Below are 15,770 nucleotides of genomic sequence, written 5' to 3' on the forward strand. Positions count from 1 at the left end.
ACCACAATGCAGTGCTGAAAGAGGAGGAATCTACATAAAAACGCCTTCCTGGCAACGCCCAAATGCCCTGCTGCCATGCAGATAAACACTGGCAGCGGCAGCAAGTGCATGCCCACAGCCACCCCTTGTTCCTTCACACCTTGTATCAGCTGTAATCCAGTCCAGTCCAGTGCTGCCTGCTGAGCAGCACTGACCAACACTGCCTGGGCCCAGGCTTTTATCTCTGAGGCCCCATTATGATGTCAGAAAGCTGGCTCTGGAATCCTGAGGGCTCCACTATGACACGTGCAAAGTTCCGTCTGAACTTTACATAAGACGGTGAGGCTCAGTCAGTCACTCAGTGTTGCCTGAGAGGGCAACACTGCAACAGCCGGCCGCCAGGCTGTCTTTTTTTTGCACAGCTAGTTGCCTCCAGGAGGCCACAAGAGGGAGACAAGGGACTGCAAAATGGAAAATAGGCATCCACCAACTTTACAGACAACTTCTCCTTGCTCCTACAACCTCCATCCTTGCACAGTTTGTTATTCTTCTAGGTAACATAGTAACAAATCCAAATTGCTGCTCTCTTTGTAGGCAAGCAAGGCTTTGTTGCAACTGCAATTCTTACTTCTTCTTGAAATGTAGGGACGACAGTACATTCCATCACATCCATCTAGTGTACACAGGTAGGTCCATTGTGGCGGGCAGGCGAGCGGGCGGGCTGCTTTATTGGCTGTTTGCTGTTCCCCTACTCCACTCCACTATTTGACTGTTGTGCTGCATCAATCAATCAATCAATCAATCAATCAATCAATCAATCAATCAATCAATCAATCAATCAATCAGTGGCTGGCTCAGGTGCAGCTCTTTAACTTACCTAAAAGGGAGGGCGGAGAGAAGACAAGGAAGGTGAATGAGGTGTTCCAATGTGAAATGCCGGAAACACAGAAACACAGACGACACACAACAAGAGGTGGCAATCTATTCATTAATTGCATTTAATCAATGAGCTCATTATCACTCATGCATTGTCCAACAGGTGTTGAAATAATGGGATTAAAAGGGGAGATCCCTTCAGAAAGACAGAAACAATAGCAAAGACAAAAAACACTTTTGGAATCTGCTTTTAGTCAACACATAAGGAAAGGGTGCACCGGTCCTGGAAATACTGCAATACCAGGTCAATGCGTGGAGTGGACAGAGCAAGCTCTATTTCCATCTCCCTGTTCTAAAAATCCATTTAATATATGGTCCCCAGATAGGGGACGTATCAGATATTAAACTGATAAGAACAGATACTACACTTGATCTTAGCCAAAAGGCCGAGAAGCGATAACCCGAACGGGCCGCGCGTTGCCCGAGCCTGTCCGATACTGCTGTTCAGCCCTTGCAGCGATTCAGCCTACTTCTAGGCAATTCCATGGGGCCCTGCAGGCTCACACACTCACAGCTACACGGGAGGTGAATAAAGGCCGGAGAGGAAGCCAGACAGGATTTGCTTCTTTTGCTTGCACCACAATGCAGTGCTGAAAGAGGAGGAATCTACATAAAAACGCCTTCCTGGCAACGCCCAAATGCCCTGCTGCCATGCAGATAAACACTGGCAGCGGCAGCAAGTGCATGCCCACAGCCACCCCTTGTTCCTTCACACCTTGTATCAGCTGTAATCCAGTCCAGTCCAGTGCTGCCTGCTGAGCAGCACTGACCAACACTGCCTGGGCCCAGGCTTTTATCTCTGAGGCCCCATTATGATGTCAGAAAGCTGGCTCTGGAATCCTGAGGGCTCCACTATGACACGTGCAAAGTTCCGTCTGAACTTTATATAAGACGGTGAGGCTCAGTCAGTCACTCAGTGTTGCCTGAGAGGGCAACACTGCAACAGCCGGCCGCCAGGCTGTCTTTTTTTTGCACAGCTAGTTGCCTCCAGGAGGCCACAAGAGGGAGACAAGGGACTGCAAAATGGAAAATAGGCATCCACCAACTTTACAGACAACTTCTCCTTGCTCCTACAACCTCCATCCTTGCACAGTTTGTTATTCTTCTAGGTAACATAGTAACAAATCCAAATTGCTGCTCTCTTTGTAGGCAAGCAAGGCTTTATTGCAACTGCAATTCTTACTTCTTCTTGAAATGTAGGGACGACAGTACATTCCATCACATCCATCTAGTGTACACAGGTAGGTCCATTGTGGCGGGCAGGCGAGCGGGCGGGCTGCTTTATTGGCTGTTTGCTGTTCCCCTACTCCACTCCACTATTTGACTGTTGTGCTGCATCAATCAATCAATCAATCAATCAATCAATCAATCAATCAATCAATCAATCAATCAATCAAGTGGCTGGCTCAGGTGCAGCTCTTTAACTTACCTAAAAGGGAGGGCGGAGAGAAGACAAGGAAGGTGAATGAGGTGTTCCAATGTGAAATGCCGGAAACACAGAAACACAGACGACACACAACAAGAGGTGGCAATCTATTCATTAATTGCATTTAATCAATGAGCTCATTATCACTCATGCATTGTCCAACAGGTGTTGAAATAATGGGATTAAAAGGGGAGATCCCTTCAGAAAGACAGAAACAATAGCAAAGACAAAAAACACTTTTGGAATCTGCTTTTAGTCAACACATAAGGAAAGGGTGCACCGGTCCTGGAAATACTGCAATACCAGGTCAATGCGTGGAGTGGACAGAGCAAGCTCTATTTCCATCTCCCTGTTCTAAAAATCCATTTAATATATGGTCCCCAGATAGGGGACGTATCAGATATTAAACTGATAAGAACAGATACTACACTTGATCTTAGCCAAAAGGCCGAGAAGCGATAACCCGAACGGGCCGCGCGTTGCGCCTGCCCGATACTGCTGTTCAGCCCTTGCAGCGATTCAGCCTACTTCTAGGCAATTCCATGGGGCCCTGCAGGCTCACACACTCACAGCTACACGGGAGGTGAATAAAGGCCGGAGAGGAAGCCAGACAGGATTTGCTTCTTTTGCTTGCACCACAATGCAGTGCTGAAAGAGGAGGAATCTACATAAAAACGCCTTCCTGGCAACGCCCAAATGCCCTGCTGCCATGCAGATAAACACTGGCAGCGGCAGCAAGTGCATGCCCACAGCCACCCCTTGTTCCTTCACACCTTGTATCAGCTGTAATCCAGTCCAGTCCAGTGCTGCCTGCTGAGCAGCACTGACCAACACTGCCTGGGCCCAGGCTTTTATCTCTGAGGCCCCATTATGATGTCAGAAAGCTGGCTCTGGAATCCTGAGGGCTCCACTATGACACGTGCAAAGTTCCGTCTGAACTTTATATAAGACGGTGAGGCTCAGTCAGTCACTCAGTGTTGCCTGAGAGGGCAACACTGCAACAGCCGGCCGCCAGGCTGTCTTTTTTTTGCACAGCTAGTTGCCTCCAGGAGGCCACAAGAGGGAGACAAGGGACTGCAAAATGGAAAATAGGCATCCACCAACTTTACAGACAACTTCTCCTTGCTCCTACAACCTCCATCCTTGCACAGTTTGTTATTCTTCTAGGTAACATAGTAACAAATCCAAATTGCTGCTCTCTTTGTAGGCAAGCAAGGCTTTGTTGCAACTGCAATTCTTACTTCTTCTTGAAATGTAGGGACGACAGTACATTCCATCACATCCATCTAGTGTACACAGGTAGGTCCATTGTGGCGGGCAGGCGAGCGGGCGGGCTGCTTTATTGGCTGTTTGCTGTTCCCCTACTCCACTCCACTATTTGACTGTTGTGCTGCATCAATCAATCAATCAATCAATCAATCAATCAATCAATCAATCAATCAATCAATCAGTGGCTGGCTCAGGTGCAGCTCTTTAACTTACCTAAAAGGGAGGGCGGAGAGAAGACAAGGAAGGTGAATGAGGTGTTCCAATGTGAAATGCCGGAAACACAGAAACACAGACGACACACAACAAGAGGTGGCAATCTATTCATTAATTGCATTTAATCAATGAGCACATTATCACTCATGCATTGTCCAACAGGTGTTGAAATAATGGGATTAAAAGGGGAGATCCCTTCAGAAAGACAGAAACAATAGCAAAGACAAAAAACACTTTTGGAATCTGCTTTTAGTCAACACATAAGGAAAGGGTGCACCGGTCCTGGAAATACTGCAATACCAGGTCAATGCGTGGAGTGGACAGAGCAAGCTCTATTTCCATCTCCCTGTTCTAAAAATCCATTTAATATATGGTCCCCAGATAGGGGACGTATCAGATATTAAACTGATAAGAACAGATACTACACTTGATCTTAGCCAAAAGGCCGAGAAGCGATAACCCGAACGGGCCGCGCGTTGCCCGAGCCTGCCCGATACTGCTGTTCAGCCCTTGCAGCGATTCAGCCTACTTCTAGGCAATTCCATGGGGCCCTGCAGGCTCACACACTCACAGCTACACGGGAGGTGAATAAAGGCCGGAGAGGAAGCCAGACAGGATTTGCTTCTTTTGCTTGCACCACAATGCAGTGCTGAAAGAGGAGGAATCTACATAAAAACGCCTTCCTGGCAACGCCCAAATGCCCTGCTGCCATGCAGATAAACACTGGCAGCGGCAGCAAGTGCATGCCCACAGCCACCCCTTGTTCCTTCACACCTTGTATCAGCTGTAATCCAGTCCAGTCCAGTGCTGCCTGCTGAGCAGCACTGACCAACACTGCCTGGGCCCAGGCTTTTATCTCTGAGGCCCCATTATGATGTCAGAAAGCTGGCTCTGGAATCCTGAGGGCTCCACTATGACACGTGCAAAGTTCCGTCTGAACTTTATATAAGACGGTGAGGCTCAGTCAGTCACTCAGTGTTGCCTGATAGGGCAACACTGCAACAGCCGGCCGCCAGGCTGTCTTTTTTTTGCACAGCTAGTTGCCTCCAGGAGGCCACAAGAGGGAGACAAGGGACTGCAAAATGGAAAATAGGCATCCACCAACTTTACAGACAACTTCTCCTTGCTCCTACAACCTCCATCCTTGCACAGTTTGTTATTCTTCTAGGTAACATAGTAACAAATCCAAATTGCTGCTCTCTTTGTAGGCAAGCAAGGCTTTGTTGCAACTGCAATTCTTACTTCTTCTTGAAATGTAGGGACGACAGTACATTCCATCACATCCATCTAGTGTACACAGGTAGGTCCATTGTGGCGGGCAGGCGAGCGGGCGGGCTGCTTTATTGGCTGTTTGCTGTTCCCCTACTCCACTCCACTATTTGACTGTTGTGCTGCATCAATCAATCAATCAATCAATCAATCAATCAATCAATCAATCAATCAGTGGCTGGCTCAGGTGCAGCTCTTTAACTTACCTAAAAGGGAGGGCGGAGAGAAGACAAGGAAGGTGAATGAGGTGTTCCAATGTGAAATGCCGGAAACACAGAAACACAGACGACACACAACAAGAGGTGGCAATCTATTCATTAATTGCATTTAATCAATGAGCTCATTATCACTCATGCATTGTCCAACAGGTGTTGAAATAATGGGATTAAAAGGGGAGATCCCTTCAGAAAGACAGAAACAATAGCAAAGACAAAAAACACTTTTGGAATCTGCTTTTAGTCAACACATAAGGAAAGGGTGCACCGGTCCTGGAAATACTGCAATACCAGGTCAATGCGTGGAGTGGACAGAGCAAGCTCTATTTCCATCTCCCTGTTCTAAAAATCCATTTAATATATGGTCCCCAGATAGGGGACGTATCAGATATTAAACTGATAAGAACAGATACTACACTTGATCTTAGCCAAAAGGCCGAGAAGCGATAACCCGAACGGGCCGCGCGTTGCCCGAGCCTGCCCGATACTGCTGTTCAGCCCTTGCAGCGATTCAGCCTACTTCTAGGCAATTCCATGGGGCCCTGCAGGCTCACACACTCACAGCTACACGGGAGGTGAATAAAGGCCGGAGAGGAAGCCAGACAGGATTTGCTTCTTTTGCTTGCACCACAATGCAGTGCTGAAAGAGGAGGAATCTACATAAAAACGCCTTCCTGGCAACGCCCAAATGCCCTGCTGCCATGCAGATAAACACTGGCAGCGGCAGCAAGTGCATGCCCACAGCCACCCCTTGTTCCTTCACACCTTGTATCAGCTGTAATCCAGTCCAGTCCAGTGCTGCCTGCTGAGCAGCACTGACCAACACTGCCTGGGCCCAGGCTTTTATCTCTGAGGCCCCATTATGATGTCAGAAAGCTGGCTCTGGAATCCTGAGGGCTCCACTATGACACGTGCAAAGTTCCGTCTGAACTTTATATAAGACGGTGAGGCTCAGTCAGTCACTCAGTGTTGCCTGAGAGGGCAACACTGCAACAGCCGGCCGCCAGGCTGTCTTTTTTTTGCACAGCTAGTTGCCTCCAGGAGGCCACAAGAGGGAGACAAGGGACTGCAAAATGGAAAATAGGCATCCACCAACTTTACAGACAACTTCTCCTTGCTCCTACAACCTCCATCCTTGCACAGTTTGTTATTCTTCTAGGTAACATAGTAACAAATCCAAATTGCTGCTCTCTTTGTAGGCAAGCAAGGCTTTGTTGCAACTGCAATTCTTACTTCTTCTTGAAATGTAGGGACGACAGTACATTCCATCACATCCATCTAGTGTACACAGGTAGGTCCATTGTGGCGGGCAGGCGAGCGGGCGGGCTGCTTTATTGGCTGTTTGCTGTTCCCCTACTCCACTCCACTATTTGACTGTTGTGCTGCATCAATCAATCAATCAATCAATCAATCAATCAATCAATCAATCAATCAATCAATCAATCAGTGGCTGGCTCAGGTGCAGCTCTTTAACTTACCTAAAAGGGAGGGCGGAGAGAAGACAAGGAAGGTGAATGAGGTGTTCCAATGTGAAATGCCGGAAACACAGAAACACAGACGACACACAACAAGAGGTGGCAATCTATTCATTAATTGCATTTAATCAATGAGCTCATTATCACTCATGCATTGTCCAACAGGTGTTGAAATAATGGGATTAAAAGGGGAGATCCCTTCAGAAAGACAGAAACAATAGCAAAGACAAAAAACACTTTTGGAATCTGCTTTTAGTCAACACATAAGGAAAGGGTGCACCGGTCCTGGAAATACTGCAATACCAGGTCAATGCGTGGAGTGGACAGAGCAAGCTCTATTTCCATCTCCCTGTTCTAAAAATCCATTTAATATATGGTCCCCAGATAGGGGACGTATCAGATATTAAACTGATAAGAACAGATACTACACTTGATCTTAGCCAAAAGGCCGAGAAGCGATAACCCGAACGGGCCGCGCGTTGCCCGAGCCTGCCCGATACTGCTGTTCAGCCCTTGCAGCGATTCAGCCTACTTCTAGGCAATTCCATGGGGCCCTGCAGGCTCACACACTCACAGCTACACGGGAGGTGAATAAAGGCCGGAGAGGAAGCCAGACAGGATTTGCTTCTTTTGCTTGCACCACAATGCAGTGCTGAAAGAGGAGGAATCTACATAAAAACGCCTTCCTGGCAACGCCCAAATGCCCTGCTGCCATGCAGATAAACACTGGCAGCGGCAGCAAGTGCATGCCCACAGCCACCCCTTGTTCCTTCACACCTTGTATCAGCTGTAATCCAGTCCAGTCCAGTGCTGCCTGCTGAGCAGCACTGACCAACACTGCCTGGGCCCAGGCTTTTATCTCTGAGGCCCCATTATGATGTCAGAAAGCTGGCTCTGGAATCCTGAGGGCTCAACTATGACACGTGCAAAGTTCCGTCTGAACTTTATATAAGACGGTGAGGCTCAGTCAGTCACTCAGTGTTGCCTGAGAGGGCAACACTGCAACAGCCGGCCGCCAGGCTGTCTTTTTTTTGCACAGCTAGTTGCCTCCAGGAGGCCACAAGAGGGAGACAAGGGACTGCAAAATGGAAAATAGGCATCCACCAACTTTACAGACAACTTCTCCTTGCTCCTACAACCTCCATCCTTGCACAGTTTGTTATTCTTCTAGGTAACATAGTAACAAATTCAAATTGCTGCTCTCTTTGTAGGCAAGCAAGGCTTTGTTGCAACTGCAATTCTTACTTCTTCTTGAAATGTAGGGACGACAGTACATTCCATCACATCCATCTAGTGTACACAGGTAGGTCCATTGTGGCGGGCAGGCGAGCGGGCGGGCTGCTTTATTGGCTGTTTGCTGTTCCCCTACTCCACTCCACTATTTGACTGTTGTGCTGCATCAATCAATCAATCAATCAATCAATCAATCAATCAATCAATCAATCAATCAATCAATCAATCAGTGGCTGGCTCAGGTGCAGCTCTTTAACTTACCTAAAAGGGAGGGCGGAGAGAAGACAAGGAAGGTGAATGAGGTGTTCCAATGTGAAATGCCGGAAACACAGAAACACAGACGACACACAACAAGAGGTGGCAATCTATTCATTAATTGCATTTAATCAATGAGCTCATTATCACTCATGCATTGTCCAACAGGTGTTGAAATAATGGGATTAAAAGGGGAGATCCCTTCAGAAAGACAGAAACAATAGCAAAGACAAAAAACACTTTTGGAATCTGCTTTTAGTCAACACATAAGGAAAGGGTGCACCGGTCCTGGAAATACTGCAATACCAGGTCAATGCGTGGAGTGGACAGAGCAAGCTCTATTTCCATCTCCCTGTTCTAAAAATCCATTTAATATATGGTCCCCAGATAGGGGACGTATCAGATATTAAACTGATAAGAACAGATACTACACTTGATCTTAGCCAAAAGGCCGAGAAGCGATAACCCGAACGGGCCGCGCGTTGCCCGAGCCTGCCCGATACTGCTGTTCAGCCCTTGCAGCGATTCAGCCTACTTCTAGGCAATTCCATGGGGCCCTGCAGGCTCACACACTCACAGCTACACGGGAGGTGAATAAAGGCCGGAGAGGAAGCCAGACAGGATTTGCTTCTTTTGCTTGCACCACAATGCAGTGCTGAAAGAGGAGGAATCTACATAAAAACGCCTTCCTGGCAACGCCCAAATGCCCTGCTGCCATGCAGATAAACACTGGCAGCGGCAGCAAGTGCATGCCCACAGCCACCCCTTGTTCCTTCACACCTTGTATCAGCTGTAATCCAGTCCAGTCCAGTGCTGCCTGCTGAGCAGCACTGACCAACACTGCCTGGGCCCAGGCTTTTATCTCTGAGGCCCCATTATGATGTCAGAAAGCTGGCTCTGGAATCCTGAGGGCTCCACTATGACACGTGCAAAGTTCCGTCTGAACTTTATATAAGACGGTGAGGCTCAGTCAGTCACTCAGTGTTGCCTGAGAGGGCAACACTGCAACAGCCGGCCGCCAGGCTGTCTTTTTTTTGCACAGCTAGTTGCCTCCAGGAGGCCACAAGAGGGAGACAAGGGACTGCAAAATGGAAAATAGGCATCCACCAACTTTACAGACAACTTCTCCTTGCTCCTACAACCTCCATCCTTGCACAGTTTGTTATTCTTCTAGGTAACATAGTAACAAATCCAAATTGCTGCTCTCTTTGTAGGCAAGCAAGGCTTTGTTGCAACTGCAATTCTTACTTCTTCTTGAAATGTAGGGACGACAGTACATTCCATCACATCCATCTAGTGTACACAGGTAGGTCCATTGTGGCGGGCAGGCGAGCGGGCGGGCTGCTTTATTGGCTGTTTGCTGTTCCCCTACTCCACTCCACTATTTGACTGTTGTGCTGCATCAATCAATCAATCAATCAATCAATCAATCAATCAATCAATCAATCAATCAGTGGCTGGCTCAGGTGCAGCTCTTTAACTTACCTAAAAGGGAGGGCGGAGAGAAGACAAGGAAGGTGAATGAGGTGTTCCAATGTGAAATGCCGGAAACACAGAAACACAGACGACACACAACAAGAGGTGGCAATCTATTCATTAATTGCATTTAATCAATGAGCTCATTATCACTCATGCATTGTCCAACAGGTGTTGAAATAATGGGATTAAAAGGGGAGATCCCTTCAGAAAGACAGAAACAATAGCAAAGACAAAAAACACTTTTGGAATCTGCTTTTAGTCAACACATAAGGAAAGGGTGCACCGGTCCTGGAAATACTGCAATACCAGGTCAATGCGTGGAGTGGACAGAGCAAGCTCTATTTCCATCTCCCTGTTCTAAAAATCCATTTAATATATGGTCCCCAGATAGGGGACGTATCAGATATTAAACTGATAAGAACAGATACTACACTTGATCTTAGCCAAAAGGCCGAGAAGCGATAACCCGAACGGGCCGCGCGTTGCCCGAGCCTGCCCGATACTGCTGTTCAGCCCTTGCAGCGATTCAGCCTACTTCTAGGCAATTCCATGGGGCCCTGCAGGCTCACACACTCACAGCTACACGGGAGGTGAATAAAGGCCGGAGAGGAAGCCAGACAGGATTTGCTTCTTTTGCTTGCACCACAATGCAGTGCTGAAAGAGGAGGAATCTACATAAAAACGCCTTCCTGGCAACGCCCAAATGCCCTGCTGCCATGCAGATAAACACTGGCAGCGGCAGCAAGTGCATGCCCACAGCCACCCCTTGTTCCTTCACACCTTGTATCAGCTGTAATCCAGTCCAGTCCAGTGCTGCCTGCTGAGCAGCACTGACCAACACTGCCTGGGCCCAGGCTTTTATCTCTGAGGCCCCATTATGATGTCAGAAAGCTGGCTCTGGAATCCTGAGGGCTCCACTATGACACGTGCAAAGTTCCGTCTGAACTTTACATAAGACGGTGAGGCTCAGTCAGTCACTCAGTGTTGCCTGAGAGGGCAACACTGCAACAGCCGGCCGCCAGGCTGTCTTTTTTTTGCACAGCTAGTTGCCTCCAGGAGGCCACAAGAGGGAGACAAGGGACTGCAAAATGGAAAATAGGCATCCACCAACTTTACAGACAACTTCTCCTTGCTCCTACAACCTCCATCCTTGCACAGTTTGTTATTCTTCTAGGTAACATAGTAACAAATCCAAATTGCTGCTCTCTTTGTAGGCAAGCAAGGCTTTGTTGCAACTGCAATTCTTACTTCTTCTTGAAATGTAGGGACGACAGTACATTCCATCACATCCATCTAGTGTACACAGGTAGGTCCATTGTGGCGGGCAGGCGAGCGGGCGGGCTGCTTTATTGGCTGTTTGCTGTTCCCCTACTCCACTCCACTATTTGACTGTTGTGCTGCATCAATCAATCAATCAATCAATCAATCAATCAATCAATCAATCAATCAATCAATCAATCAATCAATCAATCAATCAATCAGTGGCTGGCTCAGGTGCAGCTCTTTAACTTACCTAAAAGGGAGGGCGGAGAGAAGACAAGGAAGGTGAATGAGGTGTTCCAATGTGAAATGCCGGAAACACAGAAACACAGACGACACACAACAAGAGGTGGCAATCTATTCATTAATTGCATTTAATCAATGAGCTCATTATCACTCATGCATTGTCCAACAGGTGTTGAAATAATGGGATTAAAAGGGGAGATCCCTTCAGAAAGACAGAAACAATAGCAAAGACAAAAAACACTTTTGGAATCTGCTTTTAGTCAACACATAAGGAAAGGGTGCACCGGTCCTGGAAATACTGCAATACCAGGTCAATGCGTGGAGTGGACAGAGCAAGCTCTATTTCCATCTCCCTGTTCTAAAAATCCATTTAATATATGGTCCCCAGATAGGGGACGTATCAGATATTAAACTGATAAGAACAGATACTACACTTGATCTTAGCCAAAAGGCCGAGAAGCGATAACCCGAACGGGCCGCGCGTTGCCCGAGCCTGTCCGATACTGCTGTTCAGCCCTTGCAGCGATTCAGCCTACTTCTAGGCAATTCCATGGGGCCCTGCAGGCTCACACACTCACAGCTACACGGGAGGTGAATAAAGGCCGGAGAGGAAGCCAGACAGGATTTGCTTCTTTTGCTTGCACCACAATGCAGTGCTGAAAGAGGAGGAATCTACATAAAAACGCCTTCCTGGCAACGCCCAAATGCCCTGCTGCCATGCAGATAAACACTGGCAGCGGCAGCAAGTGCATGCCCACAGCCACCCCTTGTTCCTTCACACCTTGTATCAGCTGTAATCCAGTCCAGTCCAGTGCTGCCTGCTGAGCAGCACTGACCAACACTGCCTGGGCCCAGGCTTTTATCTCTGAGGCCCCATTATGATGTCAGAAAGCTGGCTCTGGAATCCTGAGGGCTCCACTATGACACGTGCAAAGTTCCGTCTGAACTTTATATAAGACGGTGAGGCTCAGTCAGTCACTCAGTGTTGCCTGAGAGGGCAACACTGCAACAGCCGGCCGCCAGGCTGTCTTTTTTTTGCACAGCTAGTTGCCTCCAGGAGGCCACAAGAGGGAGACAAGGGACTGCAAAATGGAAAATAGGCATCCACCAACTTTACAGACAACTTCTCCTTGCTCCTACAACCTCCATCCTTGCACAGTTTGTTATTCTTCTAGGTAACATAGTAACAAATCCAAATTGCTGCTCTCTTTGTAGGCAAGCAAGGCTTTATTGCAACTGCAATTCTTACTTCTTCTTGAAATGTAGGGACGACAGTACATTCCATCACATCCATCTAGTGTACACAGGTAGGTCCATTGTGGCGGGCAGGCGAGCGGGCGGGCTGCTTTATTGGCTGTTTGCTGTTCCCCTACTCCACTCCACTATTTGACTGTTGTGCTGCATCAATCAATCAATCAATCAATCAATCAATCAATCAATCAATCAATCAATCAATCAGTGGCTGGCTCAGGTGCAGCTCTTTAACTTACCTAAAAGGGAGGGCGGAGAGAAGACAAGGAAGGTGAATGAGGTGTTCCAATGTGAAATGCCGGAAACACAGAAACACAGACGACACACAACAAGAGGTGGCAATCTATTCATTAATTGCATTTAATCAATGAGCTCATTATCACTCATGCATTGTCCAACAGGTGTTGAAATAATGGGATTAAAAGGGGAGATCCCTTCAGAAAGACAGAAACAATAGCAAAGACAAAAAACACTTTTGGAATCTGCTTTTAGTCAACACATAAGGAAAGGGTGCACCGGTCCTGGAAATACTGCAATACCAGGTCAATGCGTGGAGTGGACAGAGCAAGCTCTATTTCCATCTCCCTGTTCTAAAAATCCATTTAATATATGGTCCCCAGATAGGGGACGTATCAGATATTAAACTGATAAGAACAGATACTACACTTGATCTTAGCCAAAAGGCCGAGAAGCGATAACCCGAACGGGCCGCGCGTTGCCCGAGCCTGCCCGATACTGCTGTTCAGCCCTTGCAGCGATTCAGCCTACTTCTAGGCAATTCCATGGGGCCCTGCAGGCTCACACACTCACAGCTACACGGGAGGTGAATAAAGGCCGGAGAGGAAGCCAGACAGGATTTGCTTCTTTTGCTTGCACCACAATGCAGTGCTGAAAGAGGAGGAATCTACATAAAAACGCCTTCCTGGCAACGCCCAAATGCCCTGCTGCCATGCAGATAAACACTGGCAGCGGCAGCAAGTGCATGCCCACAGCCACCCCTTGTTCCTTCACACCTTGTATCAGCTGTAATCCAGTCCAGTCCAGTGCTGCCTGCTGAGCAGCACTGACCAACACTGCCTGGGCCCAGGCTTTTATCTCTGAGGCCCCATTATGATGTCAGAAAGCTGGCTCTGGAATCCTGAGGGCTCCACTATGACACGTGCAAAGTTCCGTCTGAACTTTATATAAGACGGTGAGGCTCAGTCAGTCACTCAGTGTTGCCTGAGAGGGCAACACTGCAACAGCCGGCCGCCAGGCTGTCTTTTTTTTGCACAGCTAGTTGCCTCCAGGAGGCCACAAGAGGGAGACAAGGGACTGCAAAATGGAAAATAGGCATCCACCAACTTTACAGACAACTTCTCCTTGCTCCTACAACCTCCATCCTTGCACAGTTTGTTATTCTTCTAGGTAACATAGTAACAAATCCAAATTGCTGCTCTCTTTGTAGGCAAGCAAGGCTTTGTTGCAACTGCAATTCTTACTTCTTCTTGAAATGTAGGGACGACAGTACATTCCATCACATCCATCTAGTGTACACAGGTAGGTCCATTGTGGCGGGCAGGCGAGCGGGCGGGCTGCTTTATTGGCTGTTTGCTGTTCCCCTACTCCACTCCACTATTTGACTGTTGTGCTGCATCAATCAATCAATCAATCAATCAATCAATCAATCAATCAATCAATCAATCAATCAATCAATCAATCAATCAATCAGTGGCTGGCTCAGGTGCAGCTCTTTAACTTACCTAAAAGGGAGGGCGGAGAGAAGACAAGGAAGGTGAATGAGGTGTTCCAATGTGAAATGCCGGAAACACAGAAACACAGACGACACACAACAAGAGGTGGCAATCTATTCATTAATTGCATTTAATCAATGAGCACATTATCACTCATGCATTGTCCAACAGGTGTTGAAATAATGGGATTAAAAGGGGAGATCCCTTCAGAAAGACAGAAACAATAGCAAAGACAAAAAACACTTTTGGAATCTGCTTTTAGTCAACACATAAGGAAAGGGTGCACCGGTCCTGGAAATACTGCAATACCAGGTCAATGCGTGGAGTGGACAGAGCAAGCTCTATTTCCATCTCCCTGTTCTAAAAATCCATTTAATATATGGTCCCCAGATAGGGGACGTATCAGATATTAAACTGATAAGAACAGATACTACACTTGATCTTAGCCAAAAGGCCGAGAAGCGATAACCCGAACGGGCCGCGCGTTGCCCGAGCCTGCCCGATACTGCTGTTCAGCCCTTGCAGCGATTCAGCCTACTTCTAGGCAATTCCATGGGGCCCTGCAGGCTCACACACTCACAGCTACACGGGAGGTGAATAAAGGCCGGAGAGGAAGCCAGACAGGATTTGCTTCTTTTGCTTGCACCACAATGCAGTGCTGAAAGAGGAGGAATCTACATAAAAACGCCTTCCTGGCAACGCCCAAATGCCCTGCTGCCATGCAGATAAACACTGGCAGCGGCAGCAAGTGCATGCCCACAGCCACCCCTTGTTCCTTCACACCTTGTATCAGCTGTAATCCAGTCCAGTCCAGTGCTGCCTGCTGAGCAGCACTGACCAACACTGCCTGGGCCCAGGCTTTTATCTCTGAGGCCCCATTATGATGTCAGAAAGCTGGCTCTGGAATCCTGAGGGCTCCACTATGACACGTGCAAAGTTCCGTCTGAACTTTATATAAGACGGTGAGGCTCAGTCAGTCACTCAGTGTTGCCTGATAGGGCAACACTGCAACAGCCGGCCGCCAGGCTGTCTTTTTTTTGCACAGCTAGTTGCCTCCAGGAGGCCACAAGAGGGAGACAAGGGACTGCAAAATGGAAAATAGGCATCCACCAACTTTACAGACAACTTCTCCTTGCTCCTACAACCTCCATCCTTGCACAGTTTGTTATTCTTCTAGGTAACATAGTAACAAATCCAAATTGCTGCTCTCTTTGTAGGCAAGCAAGGCTTTGTTGCAACTGCAATTCTTACTTCTTCTTGAAATGTAGGGACGACAGTACATTCCATCACATCCATCTAGTGTACACAGGTAGGTCCATTGTGGCGGGCAGGCGAGCGGGCGGGCTGCTTTATTGGCTGTTTGCTGTTCCCCTACTCCACTCCACTATTTGACTGTTGTGCTGCATCAATCAATCAATCAATCAATCAATCAATCAATCAATCAATCAATCAGTGGCTGGCTCAGGTGCAGCTCTTTAACTTACCTAAAAGGGAGGGCGGAGAGAAGACAAGGAAGGTGAATGAGGTGTTC

General features: G+C 47.7%; 10 non-coding genes across 10 annotated transcripts; all 10 read right to left on the minus strand.

Moving 5' to 3' along the window:
* Nucleotides 1-1,122: 1,122 nt before the first annotated feature.
* Nucleotides 1,123-1,313, minus strand: LOC142717612 (U2 spliceosomal RNA). The gene has a single exon (XR_012871980.1). It is a non-coding gene; the product is annotated as a U2 spliceosomal RNA (small nuclear RNA).
* A 1,297-nt stretch (nucleotides 1,314-2,610) lies between these two features.
* Nucleotides 2,611-2,801, minus strand: LOC142717613 (U2 spliceosomal RNA). The gene has a single exon (XR_012871981.1). It is a non-coding gene; the product is annotated as a U2 spliceosomal RNA (small nuclear RNA).
* A 1,288-nt stretch (nucleotides 2,802-4,089) lies between these two features.
* On the minus strand, nucleotides 4,090-4,280 carry LOC142717614 (U2 spliceosomal RNA). The gene has a single exon (XR_012871982.1). It is a non-coding gene; the product is annotated as a U2 spliceosomal RNA (small nuclear RNA).
* A 1,284-nt stretch (nucleotides 4,281-5,564) lies between these two features.
* LOC142717615 (U2 spliceosomal RNA) lies at nucleotides 5,565-5,755 on the minus strand. Its single transcript, XR_012871983.1, has one exon. It is a non-coding gene; the product is annotated as a U2 spliceosomal RNA (small nuclear RNA).
* Nucleotides 5,756-7,051: 1,296 nt separating this feature from the next.
* Nucleotides 7,052-7,242, minus strand: LOC142717616 (U2 spliceosomal RNA). The gene has a single exon (XR_012871984.1). It is a non-coding gene; the product is annotated as a U2 spliceosomal RNA (small nuclear RNA).
* A 1,300-nt stretch (nucleotides 7,243-8,542) lies between these two features.
* LOC142717618 (U2 spliceosomal RNA) lies at nucleotides 8,543-8,733 on the minus strand. Its single transcript, XR_012871985.1, has one exon. It is a non-coding gene; the product is annotated as a U2 spliceosomal RNA (small nuclear RNA).
* Nucleotides 8,734-10,021: 1,288 nt separating this feature from the next.
* LOC142717619 (U2 spliceosomal RNA) lies at nucleotides 10,022-10,212 on the minus strand. Its single transcript, XR_012871986.1, has one exon. It is a non-coding gene; the product is annotated as a U2 spliceosomal RNA (small nuclear RNA).
* Nucleotides 10,213-11,528: 1,316 nt separating this feature from the next.
* LOC142717620 (U2 spliceosomal RNA) lies at nucleotides 11,529-11,719 on the minus strand. The gene has a single exon (XR_012871987.1). It is a non-coding gene; the product is annotated as a U2 spliceosomal RNA (small nuclear RNA).
* A 1,292-nt stretch (nucleotides 11,720-13,011) lies between these two features.
* Nucleotides 13,012-13,202, minus strand: LOC142717621 (U2 spliceosomal RNA). The gene has a single exon (XR_012871988.1). It is a non-coding gene; the product is annotated as a U2 spliceosomal RNA (small nuclear RNA).
* Nucleotides 13,203-14,514: 1,312 nt separating this feature from the next.
* On the minus strand, nucleotides 14,515-14,705 carry LOC142717623 (U2 spliceosomal RNA). The gene has a single exon (XR_012871991.1). It is a non-coding gene; the product is annotated as a U2 spliceosomal RNA (small nuclear RNA).
* Between the last annotated feature and the right edge of the window lie 1,065 nt (nucleotides 14,706-15,770).

This window comes from Rhinoderma darwinii, unplaced genomic scaffold, assembly GCF_050947455.1.
Source record: "Rhinoderma darwinii isolate aRhiDar2 unplaced genomic scaffold, aRhiDar2.hap1 Scaffold_457, whole genome shotgun sequence".
NCBI classification, from domain to species: Eukaryota; Metazoa; Chordata; class Amphibia; order Anura; family Rhinodermatidae; genus Rhinoderma; species Rhinoderma darwinii.